General features: G+C 41.3%; 1 long non-coding RNA gene across 1 annotated transcript in view; it reads left to right on the top strand.

The window, feature by feature from the left end:
- Window positions 1–26,700, top strand: part of LOC140914746 (uncharacterized) — a 120,165-nt gene that overhangs the window by 1,940 nt on the left and 91,525 nt on the right. The gene's annotated exons all lie outside the window — the stretch shown is intronic.

Raw genomic sequence — 26,700 nt, 5'->3', positions numbered from 1 at the left:
TTATTTTAAACAGCTGTTAGAGGCCTCTTGGGAGTAACATTTTGGTTCAAAAGGGTTATTTACTTAGCAAGTTTCTACTGCTTAGTCTTTTGCTATTGGCTCCATTCACTAGACAGTAAACTTTCAAAACTCTCAGTTGAGAGGTTTCAGAGTAACAGCCGTGTTAGTCTGTATTTGCAAAAAGAAAAGGAGGACTTGTGGCACCTTAGAGACTAACCAATTTATTTGAGCATGAGCTTTCGTGAGCTGTAGCTCACGAAAGCTCATGCTCAAATAAATTGGTTAGTCTCTAAGGTGCCACAAGTCCTCCTTTTCTCAGTTGAGAGTCACTGTTAGCAATAAAGCATGACAATGAATAGCCAAAATCCTGCCAGTAATGCCCAAGCTCTGCTTTAGTTTCATTAATGTATGATCCTGCTGCTGTGCCGGAACATGACTTTTGAATAAAAGACCATTTGTGGACCTTGAATGAAGGCTCCTAAAAATGAGTGCTTGTGTATTAATTCTAAACTCAAGTTTCCACGGAGAGCCAGAGGCTTGGCATTTCCCACTCCTTTTTAAACAAATGAAATAAGCTAGATGTCTCCCTGAACGCTTTGAAACAGAAGGCTGTTAACACGTGCAGTATTTGGGGTAGTGTATCTTATGTAAAACAGAAGTGGTTAATATTTGTATAGTGCTTGGAAAGAGGTCAAGTATTATAGGCCCCATCCTGCAAATCTTCTGCATTTGAAACCTGAGTCATTATTAAGTGACATATCAAGGTGTTTCTTCACTCAAGAGGAAAAATGCAAACCACCACAGGATAAGAACGTATCCATTGTGTCGTATTTGCCAGTGCGATCTCTTACCATGTGTATCCACAGTAGATTGCTTGGGTGAACAGCCTGTGATATGAATTTTTTGTTTCCAGTCTGTAATAAAGAAAATTAAGAGTTTGATGATTTTTAACATTATTAGCTGAATGGGTCCTTTCCGCTTTGCTGTCTGTTGTCTGCATCACCAATCTGCCATAACAAAGGGAAATCACTTTCTTAAAATGATGGGACCATTCAAACTTTGTTTGCACTCATCCTAAGGCAATGCGAGGTAACATCTATGACTGGAAAAGAAATGGCAGAGCCTGCTCATTGATCATCGATTTTAACAACAAACCCAAAAAACAAACAGGAAAAACCCCACCCCTCTAAAAACCTTCATTTTAGGGTGTGATTTTTCAAGAACTATCCGGAGAAGAGACTCTAGACAAAACCCAACAACTTTTACCTTCCTTTCTTTGAAACTAAGCTCATGCTCAAATAAATTGGTTAGTCTCTAAGGTGCCACAAGTACTCCTTTTCTTTTTGCGAATACAGACTAACACGGCTGTTACTCTGAAACCTGTTTTCCAAGTGTCATTCAGTAAACTAAAAGCCCCTGATTTTTGAAACTTCTTGTTGGCACACTTGACTGGGATGTAGTTACATAGCGAACCTATTGTGAGACTATGTAATGCACATGAAATCCTAAGGTATCCTGAATCTTATATATACATTAATCCTGAAAAGAGGACACAAACCATTGTGGTAGCAGGTCTGTTCAAATAGCTAGGAAGTTGTATTGTGTCAGTACCTGGATATTAGAGACACAAGGTGGGTGAGGTAATATCTTTTATTGGACCAATTGCTGCTGGTGAGAGACATAAACTTTTGAGCTCTTTAAAAGATATTATCTTATCCACCTTGTCTCTGAAATAACTGGAGGAAGAAAGGGCTTCCTTTAGACTTGTAAAAAGAAAAGGAGGACTTGTGGCACCTTCGAGACGAACGAATTTATTTGAGCATAAGCTTTCGTGAGCTACAGCTCACTTCATCGGATGCATGAAGTGAACTGTAGCTCACGAAAGCTTATGCTCAAATAAATTTGTTTGTTTCGAAGGTGCCACAAGTCCTCCTTTTCTTTTTGTGAATACAGACTAACATGGCTGCTACTCTGACTTGTGTGCTGTACACTTTATTTACTTGAGTGATATTGCAAACGGTGATAATCTTCCTGGAACAGCACCATGTTTTGGCACTACACACACAGCTGGGTGATGTATTTGGCTAGGGTAAAGGAGAAGCAGAAGTTAACTGAAACATTCTGTGAATTTGTGTTAATTCACTGAATCGTTTCATTTGGGTGGGGGGGGGCTGAAAAAGTCTAAAACGTTTTGTTTTGGCCTTTTGGAAACATGTAAATGTTTCAGTGCAAAATGATTTGGCCTATTGATTCTTATTTCAATTTTATTTTTTAAAGGTAAAAATATCCCAAACCCAAACATTTAATTTCACTCGGGTGGAATTTTTTTTCACTTTTTGCCTCAATGAAAACTTTTTACAAATTTCATTTTGGGTAACATGAAACTATCTTCTTCTTTTTGGGGCTCAGTTGCTGCGTTGGAAAATCAATTCTTCGCACAGCTCAACATGCTGTGATTCGTTATGGCATTAAAGGCTGCGGAATTTGGTGTGTTAACACAAACCGGTGCTTGGATTTCAGCAGAAGACCAAAATAAGGCACAAAACTCAGCAGTCAGGGGGCAAAAGGTTGGTTCTAACAGGCACTGTAGCCTTCACAAATGCTGTTAAACAAAGATGGCTGCTTCGCCCTGCCTTTGGATAGGGCAGGAATGACCATGCACTGATTTTAAAGCGTGAGGGGAGAAGAGGAAAACTAGGACTCAGTAGTTCATAAAGTGTGGTAGGCATCCATCCCGCTGTGAATCACAAACTGTCTAGTTATTGATCTTGTCTTTATTACCCATGCTTAAAAAATAGTTCATTTATTCCTGTTCTGAATGCGCTTTGCTTAAGAAGTATATACACTGTGAAACAACGTGGCTGTAGACACTACACTGCAACCATCTAAGTACAGTAGATACCTTTTAAAATCTGACATGTTTGTTACTGTGAGTGCAATTCTGGGCACGGCTGAACTCTCAGCACACATTGACTTCAATAGGGGAACAGGTCACACAACACCTTACAGGCTCGGAGCCTATAATCCCAAATGAGTGGATCCTAGGGAAGCTGACCAATTAGTGGCCGTGACCTTGTAATACTTCACTGGCAAATGGTCAGGCCAACCCTGCATATTTTAGTCAAAGTTATCCTCATTGCCTATAGCTGAGACTATTTTTGTGGTATTTCTTTAAAATACATTTCCAAAATGTCAGTCCTACATCATTAATAAAGTTAATTGTGAATGTCAAAATCACATTTAGTCCTGACTTAACATAGCCTTCAAATTATTTCTACTCCTTTCACTTTGTTTCTGGGAGAGGGATGGAAACCAGCTCTTTAGAGCAGTGTCTCGCAGCCTTTCCAGACTGCTGTACCCCTTTCAGGAGTCTGACTTGTAAGTTGCACCTCACTTTAAAACTACTTGTTTACAAAATCAGACATAAAAATACAAAAAAGTGTCACAGCACCCTGATACTGAAAAATTGCTAACTCTCTCATTTTTACAATATGATTATAAAATAAATCATGACCCCCAGCTAGAGAAACACTGATCTAGTATATAGAGCAGTATAAACAAGTCATTGTCTATGTGAAATTTTAGTTTGTACTGACTTTGCTGGTGCTTTTTATGTAGCCTGTTGTAAAACTAGGTGTCAAGGTTCCTCCCCCACTCTGAACTCTAGGGTACAGATGTGGGGACCTGCATGAAAAACCTCCTAAGCTTATCTTTACCAGCTTAGGTCAAAACTTCCCCAAGGTACAAAATATTACCCCCGTTATCCTTAGACTGGCCGCTACCACCACCAAACTAATACTGGTTACTGGGGAAGAGCTGTTTGGACGCGTCCTTCCCCCCAAAATACTTCCCAAAACCTTGCACCCCACTTCCTGGACAAGGTTTGGTAAAAAGCCTCACCAATTTGCCTAGGTGACTACAGACCCAGACCCTTGGATCTGAGAACAATGAAAAAGCATTCAGTGTTTTACAAGAAGACTTTTAATAAAAAATAGAAGTAAATAGAAATAAAGAAATCCCCCCTGTAAAATCAGGATGGTATATATCTTACAGGGTAATTAGATTCAAAAACATAGAGAACCCCTCTAGGCAAAACCTTAAGTTACAAAAAAGATACACAGACAGAAATAGTTATTCTATTCAGCACAATTCTTTTCTCAGCCATTTAAAGAAATCATAATCTAACACATACCTAGCTAGATTACTTACTAAAAGTTCTAAGACTCCATTCCTGTTCTGTCCCCGGCCAAGACGACTACAGACAGACACAGACCCTTTGTTTCTCTCCCTCCTCCCAGCTTTTGAAAGTATCTTGTCTCCTCATTGGTCATTTTGGTCAGGTGCCAGCGAGGTTACCTTTAGCTTCTTAACCCTTTACAGGTGAGAGGAGCTTTCCCCTGGCCAGGAGGGATTTCAAAGGGGTTTACCCTTCCCTTTATATTTATGACACGCCCCCCAAATCTCAGCTAGGGTGAAACACTGGCTGGGATTTCTTCCTGGAGCTCTAGGAAAACAGAGTTAATAAGACACATGCATCTCTAAATATACTACCAAGTACATAAAGACTAACAATATTTTCCACATCTCAAGGACGATTTTAACCAGTTGATTCTGGGAAACTTTCACGGGAGAGTGCATCAGCCACTTTGTTAGAAGCTCCTGAGATGTGTTGGATGTCGAAATCAAAATCTTGGAGAGCTAAACTCCACCGAAGAAGTTTTTTGTTAGTTTCTTTGACAGTGTGAAGCCACTTTAGTGCAGCATGGTCGGTTTGCAGGTGGAAACGCCGTCCCCAAACATATGGGCGTAGCTTTTCCAGAGCGTAGACAATGGCATAACATTCTTTTTCAGTGACTGACCAGTTGCTTTCCCTCTCAGACAGTTTTTTGCTGAGAAACACTACAGGGTGGAATTCTTGATCAGGTCCTTTCTGCATTAAAACTGCTCCCACACCACGCTCGGATGCATCTGTGGTTACTAGGAACGGTTTGTCAAAGTCTGGGGCCCTTAGTACAGGGTCAGACATGAGTGTCGCTTTAAGCTTGTTAAAGGCCTTCTGACACTTTCCGGTCCACTGAACAGCAATTGGCTGTTTCTTTTTGGTTAGGTCTGTCAGTGGGGCAGCGATTTGGCTGTAGTGCGGTACAAATCGTCTGTAATAACCGGCCAAGCCTAAGAAGGATTGAACCTGTTTCTTTGACTTTGGGACAGGCCACTTTTGGATAGCATCCACTTTGGCCTGTAGGGGGCTGATAGTTCCTTGACCCACCTGGTGTCCAAGGTAAGTCACTCTGTTTAGGCCTATTTGACACTTCTTAGCCTTAACAGTTAGTCCTGCCTCCCTTATGCGCTCAAGGACTTTTTGTAGATGTTCCAGGTGGTCTGCCCAGGAATCCGAAAATATGGCCACATCGTCAAGGTAGGCGACTGCATATTCTCCTAATCCCGCTAGGAGACCATCTACAAGTCTTTGGAAAGTGGCGGGTGCATTTCGCAGCCCGAAAGGGAGTACATTAAATTCATACAGCCCGAGATGTGTGATGAAGGCTGACCTTTCCTTGGCAGATTCATCTAGCGGTACCTGCCAGTACCCCTTGGTTAAGTCCAAGGTAGAGATGAACTGGGCCCTTCCCAGTTTCTCTAATAGTTCATCTGTGCGTGGCATGGGATAGTTGTCTGGGCGAGTTACAGCATTTAGCTTACGGTAGTCCACGCAAAAACGTATTTCCCCATCTGGTTTGGGAACTAGAACCACTGGAGATGCCCATGCACTTTCAGAGGGGCGGATTACACCCATCTGTAACATATCCTGGATCTCCCGTTCTATAGCAGTTTTAGCTTGAGGAGACACCCGGGAAGGTTGGACCCTAATTGGGTGAGCATTACCTGTGTCAATGGAGTGGTATGCCCGTTCAGTCAGTCCTGGGGTGGCTGAGAACGTTGGCGCGTAGCTAGTGCACAGCTCCTGGATCTGCTGTCGCTGCATACGCCCAAGGGTCATGGAGAGGTTCACCTCTTCCACACCACCAGCGCATTTCCCTTCGTAGTAGACACCTTCAGGCCACTCAGCGTCGTCTCCTCCCTGGGCTGTAAACTGACAAACCTTTAATTCTCTGGAATAAAAGGGCTTTAGAGAATTAATATGATACACCTTAGGCTTTCGGTTGGAGGTGGGGAATGCTATGAGATAATTAACAGCTCCCAGGCGCTCCTGGACCACGAATGGCCCTTCCCACGATGCTTCCATTTTATGGGCCTGGAGCGCCTTTAAGACCATGACCTCGTCTCCTACTTTGAAGGAACGCTCTCTGGCATGTTTATCATACCAGGCTTTTTGCTCTTTTTGAGCATCCTGTAAGTTTTCTCTAGCAAGGGCTAAAGAGGTTCGGAGGGTGTTTTGTAGGTTGGTTACAAAGTCCAGAATGTTAGTTCCTGGAGAAGGTGTAAATCCCTCCCATTGCTGCTTCACCAACTGCAATGGCCCCTTAACCTCACGGCCATATACAAGTTCAAATGGGGAAAACCCTAAACTGGGATGTGGTACAGCTCTGTAGGCAAAGAGCAACTGCTGCAATACTAGGTCCCAATCATTGGAGTGCTCATTTACGAATTTACGTATCATGGCCCCCAAAGTTCCATTAAACTTCTCCACCATGCCATTTGTTTGATGATGGTAAGGAGTGGCAACCAAGTGATTTACCCCATGAGCTTCCCAAAGGTTTTTCATAGTTCCTGCCAGGAAATTAGTCCCTGCATCTGTGAGGATGTCGGAGGGCCAACCTACCCTGGCAAAAATGTCTGCTAGTGCCTGGCACACACTTTTAGCCCTGGTGTTGCTTAGAGCTACTGCTTCCGGCCATCGGGTGGCAAAATCCATGAAAGTCAGTATGTACTGCTTTCCTCTGGGTGTCTTTTTCGGAAAAGGACCCAGAATATCCACAGCTACTCGCTGAAATGGAACTTCAATGATGGGGAGTGGCTGGAGAGGAGCTTTGACCTGGTCTTGGGGTTTTCCCACTCTTTGGCACACCTCACAAGACTGGACATAGGTAGAAACATCCTTGCCCATTCCCTCCCAGTGGAATGACCCCCCCAAACGGTCTTTGGTCCTGTTCACCCCAGCATGGCCACTAGGGTGATCATGGGCTAAGCTCAAGAGCTTCGCCCGGTATTTAGTTGGAACTACCAACTGTCTCTGAGGATGCCAGTCTTCCTGGTGTCCCCCAGAAAGAGTTTCCTTGTATAAAAGTCCTCTTTCTACAACAAACCTGGATCGATTAGAAGAGCTGAGAGGCGGTGGGTTGCTCCGTGCCGCCGTCCAAGCTCTCTGGAGGCTTTCATCTGCTTCCTGTTCGGTCTGGAACTGTTCCCTTGATGCTGGAGACATCAGTTCCTCATGGGATTGTGGACCTAGGCTTGGTCCCTCTGGAAGCGATATAGGGGATGGAGCTGTTTCTGTTGACTGTGAACCGCTCTCCGCTGGTGCACTATGTTGGGATTCAGGCTCCGGCTGAGCCTCTTGTGTAGGGTTATCGGCTGCTGCCAGTTCAGGTTCGGTGGGGCCCTCTGGTGTTGAGGTTGCAAGTACTGGATTCAGTGCTGACACGGGGTCTGGTGTTGGTTGTTTGGCTGGTTCCGGTTCTGGGACTGGTTCCGTCTGGGTCTCCGGGACTGGATTCACTACTGCTGTTGCAGACATTGGCCTGGGGTCCAGGTCCATCACCTCTGACTGGGTCCTGATAGAAGTTTCCGGAACAGAGCTAGGCCTCACGGCTTGTTTAGCCTGGTTGCGGGTGACCATTCCCACCCTCTTGGCCTGCTTCACATGATTGGCCAAGTCTTCCCCCAACAGCATGGGGATGGGATAATCATCATAGACTGCAAAAGTCCACATTCCTGACCAGCCCTTGTACTGGACAGGCAACTTGGCTGTAGGCAAATTGAAAGAGTTGGACTTGAAGGGTTGAATCGTCACTTGGATCTCTGGGTTGATTAAATTGGGGTCCACTAAGGAAGCATGGATAGCTGACACTTGTGCTCCGGTGTCCCTCCACGCGGTGACCTTCTTCCCACCCACACTCACAGTTTCCCTCCGCTCCAAGGGTATCTGGGAGGTATCTGGGCCTGTGGACCTCTGGTGTGATTCCGGTGCAATGAACTGTAATCTGTTGGGGTTCTTGGGGCAGTTGGCCTTTACATGCCCCAGCTCGTTACACTTAAAACATCGTCCAGCTGACGGGTCACTGGGGCGAGGAGGGTTGCTGGAGAACGGGGTGGTGGGACGATAAGGGGTCTGGAGGGTTCTTCGGGAGGTAGGTGGGGCTTTGGGCGGCCCCCGGTAATAGGGTGTGGTCTGGGGTGGTCCCTTCTGGTCTCCGCTCCAACTGCGACCAGTTTTCTTCTTCTCTGCCACCTCCACCCATCTGGCTCCAATCTCTCCTGCCTCAATTACAGTTTTGGGTTTCCCATCTAGGATGTATCTTTCTATTTCCTCAGGAACACCCTCTAAGAATTGTTCCATTTGCATTAGGAAGGGCAAATTTACTGGAGATTCAACACTTGCTCCTGATATCCAGGCATCCCAATGTTTTACAATGTGGTAGGCATGTCGGGTAAATGACATGTCTGGTTTCCACCTTAGGGCTCGGAACCTCCGACGAGACTGCTCGGGTGTTATCCCCATTCTGACTCTCGCCTTGGATTTAAACAGTTCATACTTGTTCATGTGTTCTTTAGGCATTTCAGCTGCCACCTCAGCTAAGGGTCCACTGAGCTGCGGCCTCAGCTCTACCATGTATTGGTCAGTAGAGATGTTGTACCCAAGGCAGGCCCTTTCGAAGTTTTCTAAGAAGGCCTCAGTGTCATCACCTGCCTTGTAGGTGGGGAACTTTCTGGGATGGGAAGTGGTACCTGGAGAAGGATTGCTAGGGTTTGTTGGTATATTCTGCTGGGCCTTTATCCTCTCCATCTCCTCCACATGCTTCCTCTCTTTTTCCTTCTCCTCCTCCTTCAGCCGCATGAGTTCTATCTGTCTTTCATGTTCCCTTTGTTTTTCCTCAGCCTGAAATTTGGCTAATTCCAGCTGTAGTCGAGCTGAGGATTTGGCCATTCTAACCTCTCTGTTTTTAACTAACTTTACACCCGAGGTTTAGAAATAAACAAACAAAACTTGGCTGTAAAATTTTGCTGTGCTGGAATAGAATACCTATTCTCTGATAGTGATTGTCAGCCTACAGAAAAAGACAATTCCCTTGTCTCTGCTCTGGGCCCAAATTAAAGCAAAAAACCTCCAACTACTTGGAAAACTGCTTACCCAGCCCAAAGAAAAAAAAATTTCTTTTCAAACCTGTGCTCCTTGTAAAACAAAAAAAAAATCAAAATCCTAAAAAAACCCTGCCACTTTTGTCTCCAGGCAAATGGGTAGAGCACACACCCCCTATTTACTTTTAGGAAGAAAAGAAAAAAAAACCTCTGGGTTGGAAGACTGTGAATTTCCCTGCAGGAGTTAAGTACCCTGCCTCCAGGCAAAGAAAACCTGCAATTCACAAGATAATCCCCTTTTGTCTCTGCTTGGCCACAAAGCAGAGAGAAACCAAGCTGCTTTCAGTTTCAAAGCTGCTTCTGGACTTCCTAAAAATTCCTTTTTAAAATCTGTATTTCTAGTTCAAAAAATCTCAACTGGATCTCAAAATGATTTCAGGTTAATCCCACCACTGTGCCACCATGTCAAGGTTCCTCCCCCACTCTGAACTCTAGGGTACAGATGTGGGGACCTGCATGAAAAACCTCCTAAGCTTATCTTTACCAGCTTAGGTCAAAACTTCCCCAAGGTACAAAATATTACCCCCGTTATCCTTAGACTGGCCGCTACCACCACCAAACTAATACTGGTTACTGGGGAAGAGCTGTTTGGACGCGTCCTTCCCCCCAAAATACTTCCCAAAACCTTGCACCCCACTTCCTGGACAAGGTTTGGTAAAAAGCCTCACCAATTTGCCTAGGTGACTACAGACCCAGACCCTTGGATCTGAGAACAATGAAAAAGCATTCAGTGTTTTACAAGAAGACTTTTAATAAAAAATAGAAGTAAATAGAAATAAAGAAATCCCCCCTGTAAAATCAGGATGGTATATATCTTACAGGGTAATTAGATTCAAAAACATAGAGAACCCCTCTAGGCAAAACCTTAAGTTACAAAAAAGATACACAGACAGAAATAGTTATTCTATTCAGCACAATTCTTTTCTCAGCCATTTAAAGAAATCATAATCTAACACATACCTAGCTAGATTACTTACTAAAAGTTCTAAGACTCCATTCCTGTTCTGTCCCCGGCCAAGACGACTACAGACAGACACAGACCCTTTGTTTCTCTCCCTCCTCCCAGCTTTTGAAAGTATCTTGTCTCCTCATTGGTCATTTTGGTCAGGTGCCAGCGAAGTTACCTTTAGCTTCTTAACCCTTTACAGGTGAGAGGAGCTTTCCCCTGGCCAGGAGGGATTTCAAAGGGGTTTACCCTTCCCTTTATATTTATGACACTAGGCAAATGTCTAGATGAGGTGATGTACCCCCTGGAGGACCTCTGCATACCCCAAGGGTACACATACCTCTGATTGAGAACCACTGCTTTAGAGACAGTAGAAAGCAAGTCTAAGGGCCAAACTCAGTCCTGGCATTCAAGCAGCAAAATTGATGGGGTTACACCTATTTATGCCAGGACTGAATTTAGCCTCAAGTATTTAGAAGGCGGTGCTTTTATTATTGGAAATTGTAAATGCAAGGGCCCCTTCCACACAAATCTAATAATAATATTTGGGCCTCAATCTTGCAATCAGAACTGTAGCTCAAATCACTGCACCCACATGGAGCTCAATTGATGTACAGGTTTTATGTATCACTTTTTTACCTGCTTGTTGCATGGCCATGCAGAAGACATCTGTGTTTCAGGTTTCCCATCTGTAAAATAGTGCTACCTAACTACCCCATGTGAGCGTGCTGAGGTTCCTTTGCAGAGTGTTTTGAGATCCTTAGATGAAAGAATTTTGCGCTTCCATAAAAACTATTCAAACTCCTCTATCCCTAGAGGCACCTTTTGTTGGCTAAGAATGACCAGTCTTTCCTGGCCCTTGAAGTGGTCCCTAAGGGATATGAGACATGGCAGCAGGCCAAGCAAGGGAAGATTACGCTGTTGCTTTCTGTGCTGCCTGTTTTCTGTAGACAAAAGGTTTCAGGTCCTGGACTTTTGATTCAGCACTTTTCATGAACACCAATTTCATTCCAAAACCAGAAAACCGTGTAGACTAATGAAATAGCTGCAGCTGAGTCTGGTGCCTTGGGTATGTTGTTTCCTGTTGCTCTGCCACTTCTTTAGGTTCCGGGGTAGCAAAGGCCAATTCAGGAGCGAAATTACATGTCTTACAATGCTTTAAATCTCAATGCCTGATCTCTACCCACTTTAATCAAAGGTCTTAACGTGTTGTTTTATCCACCCTCAGCCATTTTTGTATTTCAGCATGTAAGGTGTTGCACTGCAACAGGAATATTGATGTGATGGAGCCCACGGATTATGTAAGGCTGATTCTCTGGCTAAGAAACAGGGTAACATTAAAGACCAAGGACACAGATTCAGTTAACTTTCCTTAGTCTTCAGAAAAAAAACAAGATCGGAAATCCCTTGCACCCTGAAATACAAAATGAACATTTTTGGCTGCAATGAGCAAAGAGCAGGTTTTTTTTCGCATATTGACACTTCTCTACATTCGTTTCCTGTTTCTTATTTTAATCTTTTCAGATTTTAAACACTTCCTGACACTTAGTTCAGATGTAGCTTTCATTCTTGTTATTCCATTATTTTAAAATGTGGTTAATTACCTAAAAGAGAAGATGAAAAAACTGGGGGGCAGAGGGGATTTATACAGGAAAGGAAAATGTCTTTGGGTTTGTTGCTTTGCAGAATTTCTCAAAAGCTATTTAATTATTGATAAAGTTCATCAGCCAATTGCTTCGTGAGCGATTTAAAAGTAATGTAGTCATTAAAGGTAAATTAAGATCTAGCCTCTTTGGTGGTGGGTTGGGGAGACCGGACTAGTTTTAATAATAATTGAAGATGCCTTCTCAAATGAAACACAAACAGAATTTCTATTGCAGGGCTCCTGTTGGTTCTGCATCCTATTAGGAGTCCCATAAATATCTTGATTCCCTTTACCCATGTTCAGGAGTAAGAGAAATTTGTGTTCCATTAACTTTGCTCCTAGCAGATTGGTATTCTCTTCTTCCACAGAAAGACTCCTGTGAATGTAGGAATAACCAGCAGAACCTAAAGGAATTGCTTTCTTATCTCTCAACCTTTGAACCTGCCCCTCTGTGATGGAAGCAATTGAAATCTATTTTCAAATGACTGATTTGTGCAACACCTGACAGGTTAAGGAGTTTTAACTTTGTTTTCCTTACTTTGTGAATTAAATAAATCAGTTGTTTAAAAAGAGAAAAACCAGAAATCCCATCACTTGCAAACATACGCTCCCACCCCAGGTCACCAGTAGTATTTAGACCCTCCTCTTCACAGTGTCAGCCTCTTTCACTCCGTCTACTGGGGAGTGGATTGGCCGCTACTGGGGATGTGACACAGGTTTTGCCAGTTGGTTATACAACTATTTGCTAAACCGTGATAGACTGAAGAACAGTATTCCTGAGTTCTGTTCCTGGCCCCGAGGGAAATGTGGGCTAGTGGTTAGAACAATTATAAGTGTATACATTTGGCGCACACTGAGAGGCACTCTGGATGAAACTTGGATGTACCATGGTAGACACCTGAGTTCTGTCAGAAGTAAGCTTGTGCAACCTCTTATTTGTAAAATGGGAAGAATGCAGCTTGCCTCCCTCCTAAGGTAGAGATATGAGGACATTCTCAGAGCCTGGCATGTGAAGTGCATCACAACTAAACAGTAGTCAGTATGAAAGAGGTGAGCTATAACCGTGCCTTCGTGGGTCACAACTGAGAATAGCAAATTCAGGACAAATGGCTGGAAAATAGGGTAGACACCCCAAAACTGGTGGTTATTCTCCCATAAGATATACCAAACCAGCACCAAAAGTAAACTTCTGTTTCACCACACTGGCTAATAAGTCAGAAAAGCAGGTTCCTTAGGTATTCCAGTCCTTGTATCACCACCAAAAACACTGGACTTAAAGATGAGTGGTTCTTTAAAACCAATTTCATCAAATAAGAGGTGGTTCTGATCCCAAAGGACAAGCCGCAATATATAACTCAGATCTTACCCAAAAGTCACGCTGTTGACAATCCTTTCGTGTCTAAAATCTAAAGGTTTATTTATAGAAAGAAAGAAAGAAAGGTGAGAATTAAAATTGGTTAAAGGAATCAAATACATACAGTAATTGCAAAGTTCTTGGTTCAGGCTTGTTGCAGTGATGGAATAAACTGCTGGCTTAAGTCAAGTCTCTGGTTGCTTCCAAATCATTGGAAGGTCCTTAGTCCATTGGTTAGAATGCTCCCATTAGGGTAAGTCCATAGTCCAGAGATCTGAGCCGGAATGAGGCAAAATAGAGCTGTTTCCAGGGCCTTTTATAGCTTCTGCCAAGTGAAGAGAAGCCCATTGTTCTCACTGTGGAAAATTACAGGGAATAAGATGGTGCTTGGAGTCACATGGGCAAATCACACGTTCATGCATGATTTTGCTTAGTCATAGCAGGAAAGTCCATTAAGTGTAGATGAGTGTCTTCCATTGTGAGCTAAGTGTTATTTAATGGGCCACTCCAGTTGAATAGTTCCTTCACAGTGTGTTGGCTAAATAACTTGTGGGTGTTGCCCAGGAGCAAAAGTTTGAAACGCAGGTATAGAGCCAATACTCATAACTTGAAATACAAAAAGATACATGCATACAAATAGCATACAGCAAATATGATTCAGAAAATCATAACCTTTTCATAGACATGTTACTTGACACATTTTGTATAAGATTTGTTGCAATTCTATAACAGTGGTAGCAATAATGATCTACATGGTCATACCTCTTAACTTATTTGTAAAAAGGGAAGAATGAAGTTTGGCAAATGTTAGGTGCAAAATTGCTTAGTCTTTGTAATGAAGTTACCCCTCACTCTAGCCCACCTCCATTCATCTTGCTCTGGTAATGTAGCGTTTGCTGCATCGGGTACCCCCTTGCTGCTCATTACTTGCTCTGCAATAGTCTTTCTTCTGATAATGTGGCCTGCTGGTCAGGTCGCCATTTAGTCCACCTCTTCCAGGGTTACAAAGTCCAGCAGGACAACTGTCCAAATACTGTTTCCAGACAGTGTTTAACCCCAGCTGGGGGTTCTATGCCACTCTACCAGTGGCTGCCAGTGGAACCTAGGCCCATCTGGCATACTGGGTTCCAGACCAGGGACCCTATAACTAGAAATTCAGGCCCCCTGTCCTTGTTTCCCTGGGCTCCTTCCTACCAAGCCTCACTATCGTCTCTTGCCTGGTTCTGGTTTTACCATGGGCACCTACTCTACTCCCTGTGGTTACTTCACCCACTTCTAGCTTCTTTTGCCAGGCTCCTTACTCCAGGACAGGTTCTCAGGACCTATTTTCCCCCTGGACTTCCCCTTGTTCCTGCCCCACAGGGAGCAACTACAGACTTTCCCCTGCACCCCCCTTCCTGCTTTTAGCTTCCTGTCTTTGCAGTGCTGTTCCAGCCCTTCCCCAGCTGGGCTTCACTTTCAATTAACCTTGGCCCTCCCTCTCTCAGGTGATGCCAGGTGACCTAACTGGCCTCTTAGGCAGGAGCACCATTTTAGATTTTGGTGGGGGCAGGGAGGGGCAACTTTAACTGTGATTCCAAGGACTACTTAGGCACCTGAAAACTCTAGGGTGTTTTTGCAGATAATTTAGAAATTAGCTGATAGGAGCACTGTACTTAATTCCTATATAAAAAAAGAGGATTTAATAAATATTAGACCCACTCAGCTCTAATACTAACATGTTCTCACATCTTGTGTCAAGTCACTTAAGTACCACTGGTTAGGTTTAAAATTTTAATGTATATTTGTTACTAACTCTTGAATACAACAATTGAAACAACTGTAGAAAAATCTAGATTACTTTCTATCACTTTTTTGCAGTTCACCAAGCTTGGAACAGATCATTTAACTTTGGAACATCCTACTATAACTAGGACAAGGCCCCATGAGTTTATACTGCACCTGCCTGGGGCTCTAGAGGTGTCACCTCACTACAAATAATAGACAGAAACTGACCTTAAACAGGAGTGAAACTGACATTTTCAAGTCATTTTCACAGTATTGCCAATCCCAAACTTTCAAAAATCATGAATCAGTCTCACCAAAAATCATGAGATTGGCTTTAAAATCATGAAATTATGTAAAAATACCAGATTTGGGGTTCTTTTTATTTGCCTTCTGCTTTTTGAGACTTTGGGGTGCACTGGGGTCAAATTTTGAAGCTTTCTCCGCAGCCACGAGGACTAGAAACTTCATTTTTCTTTAAGAACGAAGGCTGAAATCATCACATATCCACTTGACTCCAGGAGCTGAGGCTTTAAGGAAAATTATAATTATCATGAGACTCATGACAAAATCATGAGTTGGCAACACTGCTTTCACTTCTGTTTAAAGGCTAGTTACTTTTCAGACGGCTGTTAAACACAACGCTACAGTGCTTGAGTTGCAGTTCTCACAGGAGAATATTTTAAACCAAACACCAAGAAAATTCTATATTTTAAAGTTGAGGGAAAAAAACCTGAGATTTCTGAGGTATATCGGGGCACTGCAGGCAGGAAAGGCAAATAAACAGACACAGGAGCTCTGGGCAGCTCTTCCTTTAGAAAGAAAGTTGGAGGATAAAATCTTCTAGTCCTTAATCAACTAAAACATCTATTGCCATCAGTGCCTCCACTCGTAGATATAAACATCCCAGTGACCACGTGATAACATGTGTGGTCAATAACTGTACACTTCCTACTTAAATATCTGAGCCATCTTATCCAGAGTTACACATCTTATTATATGCATTGGTTCAGGGACTGGATTTTCTGGCATATTAAGAACAGTGCTGAGCACACATATGGTGCCCAGTGAATAATGCAAATCATGACAATAATAGTCAATTTTATGGACTCTGTGGATGCAGTTTCTTTTCTTTGTTCTAGAATTGGCCTGAATACAGCTGAAACCCTAAGAATTTGAGGCATAAACACATCTGATACTTATATGACACTTTCTCATTCCTTTCTTTTCTCGAACTCAGAACAAAAAATGACCAAACAAAATGGTTTTCCGTTAAAATGTAAAATTGCACAGCAGCCATTGCTTTACAACCCAGCATGGGGCAGGACCTGCCACCTCTTGGGAGTTAAGTGATCCCCTCTTATCTGACGCTCATTCTCCATCCTTCCTAACCTCTGTGTTGCTTTTCATGCTGTCAACCATGACATCCATCCTGGGACCATTTGCTGTAATCTCGGAGAACTGGGCTCCTTGGTTTTGCTCCCATCTATCAGAGTCCTCTTTTTTTTTGCAGCATGCAGCAGAGAGAGAGTGGCTGGTCTGCTGGATAGGGAGCTATCCCTCAAAAACTTGTGTTCTGCTCCCCCCAGGGACTTCCTGTCTGACCCCAGGCCAGTGCTTAAAGGACAAAATTTCAAAGGTTTTTAGGCACCCAAAGATGCAGCTAGATATCTAGTAGGGTTTACAAAGCACCAAACCTTCTAAGTGCATTTGAAAATCTCACTAAGTGCCTAAATACCTTTGAAAATCTGGCCTTTAATCTGTGTGTGCCTCAGTGCCCCATATGTACAATGGGGATAAGAGCATTGCTCTACCTCACTGAGGGGCTGGGAGGAGAAATCGGTTAGACACTGTGAGGCGCAGCCTCAGATACTATGGTGAGGGGGCCACATAGGTAGAGTGGGAACTTCTCTGTACTCTGCTAGCCCTTCCCTGGGTTTGACCCCTTCTTTTTACCTACTCCCCCAAATGTCCTCCTTTTCTGAATGTAACCTAGGCTCAGAGCTTTGCTGTATTTTTTCTGAGCCCCCTGTGTTCCCTCTAAAACAACCCCTTCTCCCTACAGAGGGATTCCTCTTTTAGAGGCTATATCCTTAATTAAATCACCAGCCCTTTCTTATCTTAATCACCCTGCCTCTGTTTGTAAACAAAATACTGACGCCCTGCCCCAAGGGCACCTCTCCTCTGCAGAACTTACATTTCATATTAATGCTGTGCTGTAGTTAAGAACTCCACCTGAAAGCTTGCACACCTGTATGAAACTCGGGGCTTCTGCCCTCCCCTATTTCCCCCCCCACACACACACACACATTAGTGCCCTTGTTCTTGGGCCCTCGTTAACCTTATCAGGGTGATACATTTGGGCAATTAAAGTTGATTGGGTAGCTGTAAAAAGTTTTAAGTAAATATATAATTGGTTCCTAAATTTAATCTTGATTTCACTCCTCCTGAGTACTCTCATTCTTTCAACTGAATTATTTTGTGAGTGAACAGAGAGAGAAAAACATTTAATTAAAAGGTCATTAAAGCCCATTTAATATTATGAGGCACAGTATACACACTCCAAATGTTACTGCGTACATAGTACATAGATTTGGAAGTAAGGGCCATGCACGATCCCTGGCTCCATCTTCAATAAGTTACATTATAATTGGACCTGTGAATTATATACAGGAATGAAATATGTATTAACTGGAAAAGCTTCACTTTATAAAACATTAAGGTTGTACAGTCAAAATAAAAAAGAAAGTGCAAATAATAAAATTCCTACAGCAATTTGTATCCTGGACTGGGATCTTCCTTTGTGGGGTTTGAGGGACAAGATTGTTTGAGTCCAGAATTATAACCTATAACTCCCATGTACTTATTTTTAAATGTCTCCTCCTGGTTACTGAAACCAAAAATAGCAACATGCTGATAGCAAAGCCTTTCATCCTGCTGTGGAGGAAAGGAAATGTTTGTTATCTTCAACCTCTCTCCATACTGAAGACTTAGTCTTCATAGGTCTGCTCTTTCCAGAGACCCACACCAAAAGACCAAGCTTTTTTTTTTTAGGAACTGGCCTTTTATCCCAAGTAGTAGGTGTATTTAGGTAGAGTAATACCGCTAGTTCCAGTCCAGACGTGCCTCTCTGTAAACAGGAAGTGATAAGACACTCGCCTCCAGTGGAAAATGCAAACTACACCCCAACAAAGGCCTAGTTTTCCTCAGGTTCAGCAGAGCAACAGGACTTTGTTTGAGGTAAGCACAGGGCTTTTATGTTCCATGTTGTCAATAAGTTGGGGATATTCCTGATTTAGCACCCATGTCCTATGTATGTTATCGTATATGATACACAGTTAACTAAACATCAGGAATAATAGCAATATTAAATGCAATACTATATGTATGCAATGTGGCTAAGTTACCATTTCTGTAGGAACCTCAACTTTTTCATTTTGTAACTCTGCATTTTAAGCCTGCCTCTTCAACAGCGCAGTAAGTTGTTGTGTGTTTTAGTGCAAGGCAAGGATTTATCATAGATACTACGTGTAACACCCTCACCATTTACTTCCACATTGCTCATCTCCACAGCAATACAGAGGAGACTGTGGACATCTGAAATCCACGAAGTCCTTATTAAGCCCCCCTTCAACACAACATAAGAAGTTCTTCATCTTGCATACAAGTTGTGATAACTATGCATGGGGAAAGAATGGTAGTCTGGGGCCTATTTCTGTTGATTATATAGTGTCAGATAAATATTGATCACTCATCTGTAACTTGAGGATTCTGAATGAATAATCAGATACAAATGCTTATACCATCAGGATTTGGAAGATTATATTGTATGTCACTGCAAAGGTAATTTCCACTGTATTTGCAATTTTATCTCAGATACTTTACCTACGGTAAGTCATTTCACTACATTCATTCATAGTTAAGTACGTGTATAATTTTATTGTAGCTCAGCCAGATCTTTGCAAGGAAACTTGATTAGTAACCCAGTTATTTTAACATTAATTTCTAGTCTATGTATGCTTATTCCTCAGATAAGTAGCTTCATTTTTGTGGATACTATTATTCTGAAGGCTGAAATAAAATAATATGTTTTCTTGAAACAATGTAATGAATACAACTGGATAAAATGGTGGTACATAACCCCCAATGAATGGAAAGAAATGTTTAACAAACTGTTCCCAATAGGCATTTTAGAGATGCAATATTTATTACTATACATTAATTAAGGCTTTACAGCAGTGCTTGAATAATTTTTTAAAAGGGAGGGGCAAGCAAGGCTGATCCCTTTGGGATTTTTGTGCAGTTAAACCTTCTTGTGTCAGTGGTTCTTGGTGCTAAAATAACGTAAATTTCATTCAGTCCTCTTTTAATTAAACAATATTTACAATGTTGAGGCTGTGGCGTTGCACTGTGAACAGTTGACAGTTGCTCTTGAGTTTTATGGCACAGATGCTGGCATCGGATCAGCAATTTGGCATCTGGACTGAAGCAGAATAGCTTTTCAAAGCATGAAATATCTTATTAATATGGCTGAGTTGCATATGACTCCTGGGATATTCTCTGATTCTAACAATCAATTGTAAAGCAGTCTTTGTGTCAGTTTGTCTGGTTTTTTTAGTGCAATATACCTGACAAATACATATATGTGAAATACAAAAATGGTGTAAGACTATTTCTTTATTTTCCACCTTCAGGTACCAAAGGAGTCAAATATTTTACAGCTTTACTCATCAAGTAGCCTTTCATAGGAATTTTTGCATTACATATACTGTTAAATTACTCTGAGAAAATGTATTGGATTGTCAAAATCTCAAATTATTGTTGACGCAATTCTAATTCTGGTTTGAGATAATTCAGAGCTGAAGCTGTGTGTTGCCTTCTGAGGCTTTTAAATCAGATTCTTTTTTTCTCTGATAACAGTGTACTGACTCAAATAGAGGAAGTGGCATTTTAAAGCTGTTTAATGCTGTTCCTGTGGTTCCAAATGGTAGCTAGACAGACTCCTATGCAGTGTTTGCGTAACTAACTTCTCTTACAATGTGAATACTGTTATTTGAAAAATATCTTTGCTCATTTCTGACCATCGATCCTTATTTAATGGTAACCCAGAATCCTTACACTACAATATACTGAGATTTTTATAATGGCAAGAGATTTCTTTTGTTATACATGGGCCAAATTCTGAAGCTCTTGCTCAGGCAAAACTTCCACTGGCTTCAGTGAAAGAGCTACCTGAGTATGGATATCAGGATATGGTCCCATATAAATAAAATTGCTCCTGCAGAGACTGTCATCAAATTCTTCTGATATTTCCCTGTCTCTTGGGTGCCACTATTGTGATCTTCATTTGTATGAGAAGAAAAGAGATGGAAATTCCAGACTATAGGTGGTTATTTTTAGGTCTTGTTTCAAAGACCATTCAATTCCCTTATTAGACATACTAATAGAATACTATTTGTTACAGTGAACCCACTACTAGAAAGTTCATGAGCTCAGTAGATATATTTATGCAGAGAACTGCAGTAATTTTATGGTATCTGTCTTTGTTATGAAACCCAAGAGACAGCAAACTGAGTTTCTCTTGTATGTTCTATGGCCTATCATTAATCAGTGAGCACACAACCAACCTTACAAATTCATGACACTTCAAACTATACTTCAAATTTCCTTGCCAGTAACATGCATATGTATATATAACATCGTATTTGTTTAGTGCTTCTGTGCATACATGTATGTGTGAATGAGGAAGAGTTCCTTATCTTTAACATACTGCGCAAGATGTAACAAAGTTTAAACATTTTTTCATTCAGTTGGCAGGTTAGTAATGCAGCTCACCATTTCTTGCATGAGCCTATTTGGAGTAATTTGCTAGCTTGAGTCATATATTCCTTGCCAGAACAGAAAAATCTCACTTGTATATTACGTTAAGTTATTTTCCAGTAAAACAAAAAAAAGAGATAAATTGGTAGGGAATACTCTCAAGATTCTAAATATAGCATCTCAGAATAACCCTAAACCATTATTAGCAATTACAGAGATACTTCAAATACATTAGTTAAAGCACAAAAATCTTACATTTGTTCATTGGCTAAAACCTGTGAAAGTAAATTGTATTTTTTTCTCTTTAAACATTCCCCTGCAGTATTTGCACCCAGATTATTGCAGTACTGTAGTATGTGTTTATATGGCACTTTTGATCAGAGAATCTCAAAACACTTCACAAACGTTGAAGAATTAAGCCTCACAACAGTCCTATAGGTGAGGATTATCTCCATTTCAGATGGGGCGGGGGAAAGAGAGAGAGGTTCAGTGACTTGCTCAAAATCATACAAGAAATATGTAGCCGAGCCAGGAATATTGCTGGTGCATGAGGAACAAAAGATTAAAACTGACATTCAGCCTTTTCTAGTTTCACTGCCGAGATAAGTGCCGCACAAAAAATAAATATTGAATCAGCATACATGGTGAAAAGTAAATGAGACTTCTTACTGTTTTGGATTTTAATAATGTTAGGTACTGTTAGTAACAGGTAATAGACCATTTAAAAATACAACATCCTGACAGTGTCCCTATAAGAACATAAGAATGGCCATACTGGATCAGACCAATGGTCCATCTAACCCAGTATCTTGTCTTCCAACAGTGGCCAATGCCAGGTACTTCAGAGGGAGTGAACAGAATAGGCAATCATCAAGTGATTCATCCTGTCTTCCACTCCCAGCTTCTGGCAAACAGAGGCTAGGGACACTCAGAGCATTGATGGACCTCTTATTGATTAAACAGTATTCCCAGATCTGTGCTGGCATCAGCCTTTTTTAAAAATTCTTCCAAGTAAATTATTGACTGTGGCAGCTATAGGAAATGAGTGATTATCATGCGGGAAACTGTAACTTTAATGTATAAAATAAGAAGAAGAGGCTTGTGAGCAAACAAGATATATGTTGCTTATCCATGTGGGGAGATATTTACTGCTTTTCACAATGCCTGTGCATCGTTTAAATCTCAATGAAATGGTGCACATGCATGTTGCTAGTCCTCTCCATTTCATTGAATTTCATTAAATTACACTCTTTTACCAGTGATGATTATTGCCATGGCTATGATAGGCTCCTGAGAATTTACAGCCTGAAAAAAATGAAGTGAAATAACAATAATGATACTTAGCTTTTATATAGCACTTTCCATCAGTAGACCTCAAAGCACTTTACAAAGGAGGGCAGTGACATTATCCGTGTTTTACAGACTGTGAAACTGAGGCACGGGGAGGTGAAGTGACCTGTCCAAAGTCTCACAGCAAGCTAGTCCTGGAGCCAGGAATAGAATCCAGGTCTCCTTCATACCAGACCAGTGCTTTATCCATTTAGCTACTCTTCCTGCAGAGCATCACTCTTTTTCATCCTGTCATATGTGCACTAAAACTGCTCATGGCGGTTCTTAGAGCTCACAAAGAAAATGTGTTGTTTCAAGGCATGGTTCATGCAGCCACTGGAAATAATGGCCAGGACTTTGACCTACCAGTGCAAATGGTGTGTCCCCAGCATATTCTGTGATGCTAGATTACACTTTTTTAAATGGAAGCTCAGATGCACATTCTATGTAATGCTTTATAGATAAAAACATCACACACCCATCAGAGACAGAAAAGACTCAGATTATTTTCTCTCCTAGTGTCCATTCTGCAAAAGGAATGGCATGAGTACCGCATAACCATAGCCCTATTGTGACCTATGCTTGCTGCAGTTGTTTTAATCCTTTATTTACCAAATGTTAAGAATTTATTAAATGTCTTTAAGTTCTTTCAAAACTACAAATATATGGAAACTGACAGTTTGGTTGTTCCCTCCTCTCCACTTGTTAAAAAATTACTGGAAAATAGTCAGATTTTTGGAAGCATGCATAAAACATAAAGAAAATCATGCAATACAGCATAATCATCTTGTACAAGATTATTACTCTAATAGGCAAACTATTTTAGTTATATTGTGTTATTCTGCCATTAGTAACACTTGACTGTCAACTGTGCAGCAGAGGGGCTGCAATCAACAAGGATTTTTGTGTGTTTTCCATTGTAAATAGTATTGAGGACAGAAGGGAGAAAGGCACTTAATGGCACAATTTCTTCAGTGATTAAGAATACTTGAGATCCATTTCAATGATCAGAAATGTGTCTTAATGAGACAATTAGTCAAGACATAAAGGCCGCATAGCAATTGAGTTTGGGCTCCTACTGGTACAATTTAGTGTTTCTGTGTTCCTCATGATTTGACTTTCACAATATATGGTATGGAGAGAGAATCTACAGGTAAAATTTCCTTGTTCAGTCATTCCCATGTAGCTCTAACTGTAGGACATGCTAAACATGAAGATTTGAAAGTACAGTAGTCACTTTAAAACTTTTTTAAACATTAAATCTCTTTGCTAAAGTACAGTGCAATAGGATATCCAGCCATCTAGAGCCACCATGGCAACTAATTCCCACTAACCTTTGGGTGGAGGGGTTGAAACCCTCAAAGTAGTACTTAAATTTGTATTTTAAAAATTATTTTTTCCTTTTGCAACAATAAAACAGTGGTGGAGACATCACACATGCTGGGGCAAAATTAAGCAAACCGGGCCTAAGATCTGACTAACAAGTTCTAACAAGGCTGCCTAAGAGTTTGATGGATTTAGTTTTTGTCTTACCCGTTCTGATAGTAGTGAATCTTTTCTTGGTTTGAGGTGTTGCAGAGCAGTGATGATGTTACTCTAACTCAGTGGTTCTCAACCTATTTACCACTGTGGGCCACATATGCGGCACAGAATGTGTTATATGGGCCACCTCCAATACTACCTGTATGGCCCTGAGGATGTCACATGGCCACAGCTCTCTGCTGACTGGGCCACAAGCGGCCCACAGACCGCTGGTTGAGAACCACAGCTCTAACCCAAAAGAAGATTTACCTCTACCTGAATTCAAAATTCAGACTCTTATCCCACATTCCTTCCACACCCAAAACTCTATCCTGGCAAAAGCAGCCTCAGCTTCCACTAATGTCAATGAGAGCTGTGGCTGCTAATAGCAGAGATGAATTTGGCCACATGGCATCAATGGGAGATTTGGCTGTGCAAAGAATGCAGAGTGAGACCCTCAGTAGGTTATTGGTGAGGCCACCCACTATGAGTTTTTGTCGAAAAAATGTAGCTCCTGACCAACTGTTCAGTAAACAACTTTGGGGTTCCTGTAGATTCTTAAAAGTGAAATTCACATCTGCATGTTCCTGAAGGTTCATAGTATATCGATCAGAGGGACTCTATTTCAACTTTGAATTTAGTACAATATTTTGAATTCTTTTATACATTCATTCAAATATGAGAGGTTCTTTGTAATTAAATTAAATTAAATTAAAAATTAAATTAAATTAAAAATTAAAAAGAGGCCATGTCCTTGTGTAATGTATAAACTAAAAACTTTTAAACTTGTTTAGAAATAGGGCTCACTCCTTCAAGCTCTCTGCATATCTCTTCCATTTACTTCAATGGGCATTCCATTTACAGAGAGCTTAATGGGCCCCTAGTCTTCCATTCCTGTGTATAAAATGTTCCCAAAATTAAGATTGATCTAAATTAATTATTTAAGCCAAAATTAATTAATCTAAGAGGTGCAACACAGAACTTGCTGCCAAGTCCTTTTAAACCACCACTGAGCTTTCCTGATTCTGGGTTGTTCCAGGTGCTGGAATGGTCTCTGGCATAACTTAATACAGCTCATAGACAGCCCTCAAGAGCAGCTGTGCTGCCTAGCATCCCTGCAGTGCTATGTGCTGTTAATCCACGCTGACACATTCCTATGCTGGGGCTTGGAAACAGTCCTCTGAAGACAACCTGTGGCTGTCTTCCTCAGTTCCTGTGCTGGGGGAATTATCTGGGGTTTTCAGAGCCCTTTATGCTGTTCTGGTCCCTTTACCAAGCATATATAGACCAGAATGGGGGGGTGAGAATCTCAGTCCTTGTCTTTTGTATTCAATAGTGATCGTTTCTAAGTGTAGAACACACCTTTGTCATTGGTGTAAATGTTAATTTTAATACTCAAAATGATACAGAGAAGGCTATTTCTACTCCCTCTTTTACTCTGAGAGTAAGTCAGGAAGCATCCCATTTGAAGAAGGCAAAAAAGTTATTGTTTTGTTTTAGTCCTCTGAAGGGACAATAAAGTTCCTGCTTCACACAATTTTAGCTACTGGTATGCTTAGTTCTTCCCACTTATTGAAGATGGGTTCTTAAATGCCTCTGGCATTCTTGTCTTATTAGTAAGGGACCATAGCAGGGCATACTGATGGTATTATTTTGACATTTATTGTGATGGTTTCATTTCTTTGCTTCAGATCCATGCTGCAGTAAATGCAGTTTGGTCATTTGTAATTGAAACGATCTCCCTGCAGGTTATGGTTCATAGGAGATGTTGTATGGGGTAGTGTTTGATTATCTCTTGCTCTATAAGGGTGAGCTTCTGTCTTCCTGTAGACATGTTATTAGAAACTGTGGTTGTACCACCTAAAACTACTTTAGGGCAACTACCACGATGCTCCTTTGTTCAAATAGTGGCACTAGGATGCAAAGATTGATCCAAGGAGTCTTTCTGTTTCACAGGAAGGAAGTAATCAGTTTATAATTTTTTTAAAATGTATCCAGGACCTGAACTGAATAAGCTTTCAAAAATGCCAGCAAAATGATCATTTTCAAACTACTGCATTAACCTGGGCAAAATTATTAAGATGGACTTAAGGTTGACAGTTGCTTGCAGTGTTGTTGTAGCCATGTTGGTCTCAACATATTAGAGAGACAAAGGTGGGTGAAGTAATGTCTTTTATTGGACCAACCTCTGATGGTGAAATAGACTAATTTTCAAGATACAGAGAGCTCTTCTTCACTTCTGGGAAAGGTACTCAGAATGTCACAGCTAAATACAAGGTGGAATAGATTTTTGAGCATAAGTAGTCAACACATTTTAAGGCCACTTCACCTTTGGACATAAATTGGTCCAATAAAAGATATTACTTCACCTACCCTGTCTCCCTTAAGGTTGACAGTATGTATCAATAACTTAAGGATAAAAAAACCCCTGGAGTTAGAGCGTTAGAGAGCCAGCAAATTCAGAATTAAAGTTTTAAGAAACACAAACATTTTAAAAGTATGCTAATAAGCAGTTAAGGTTACCCAAACAACATTAACCCTGACCTCATGATAACATTCTCTCATCTTCCTTCCCTTAGGATGTTTGCTAAATACTCTAGGTTGTGTCTAGTTACAGAAAAGGGCAACAAAAACTATTAGGAGTATGGAAAAGCTTCCATATGAGGAGAGAGTAAAAAAGCCTAGGACTGTTCAGCTTGGGAAAAAAAGATGACTAAGGGGGGATATGGTAGCAGTCTATAAAATGGTGTGGAGAAAGTGAATAAGGAAGTATTATTTACTCTTTCACAGAACACTAGATCCAGGGGTCACCCAAAGAAATTAACAGGCATCAGATTTAAAACAAAACAAGGGAAGTATTACTGGTACTTCACAAAGGAGGCCAGAATCAGCACAACTTCTGTATGAGTGAGTATGGGATACTAGTTTTGTGGTCACTGATAAAACTAACCATTTAGTATGGATGGTTAAAGTTGTATAAGAGATTCTGATTTTTCTTAG

Source organism: Lepidochelys kempii, chromosome 7, assembly GCF_965140285.1.
Source record: "Lepidochelys kempii isolate rLepKem1 chromosome 7, rLepKem1.hap1, whole genome shotgun sequence".
NCBI lineage: Eukaryota > Metazoa > Chordata > Testudines > Cheloniidae > Lepidochelys > Lepidochelys kempii.
The sequence above is the reverse complement of the archived record's forward strand: the minus strand, read 5'-3'. Positions and strand labels throughout refer to the sequence as shown.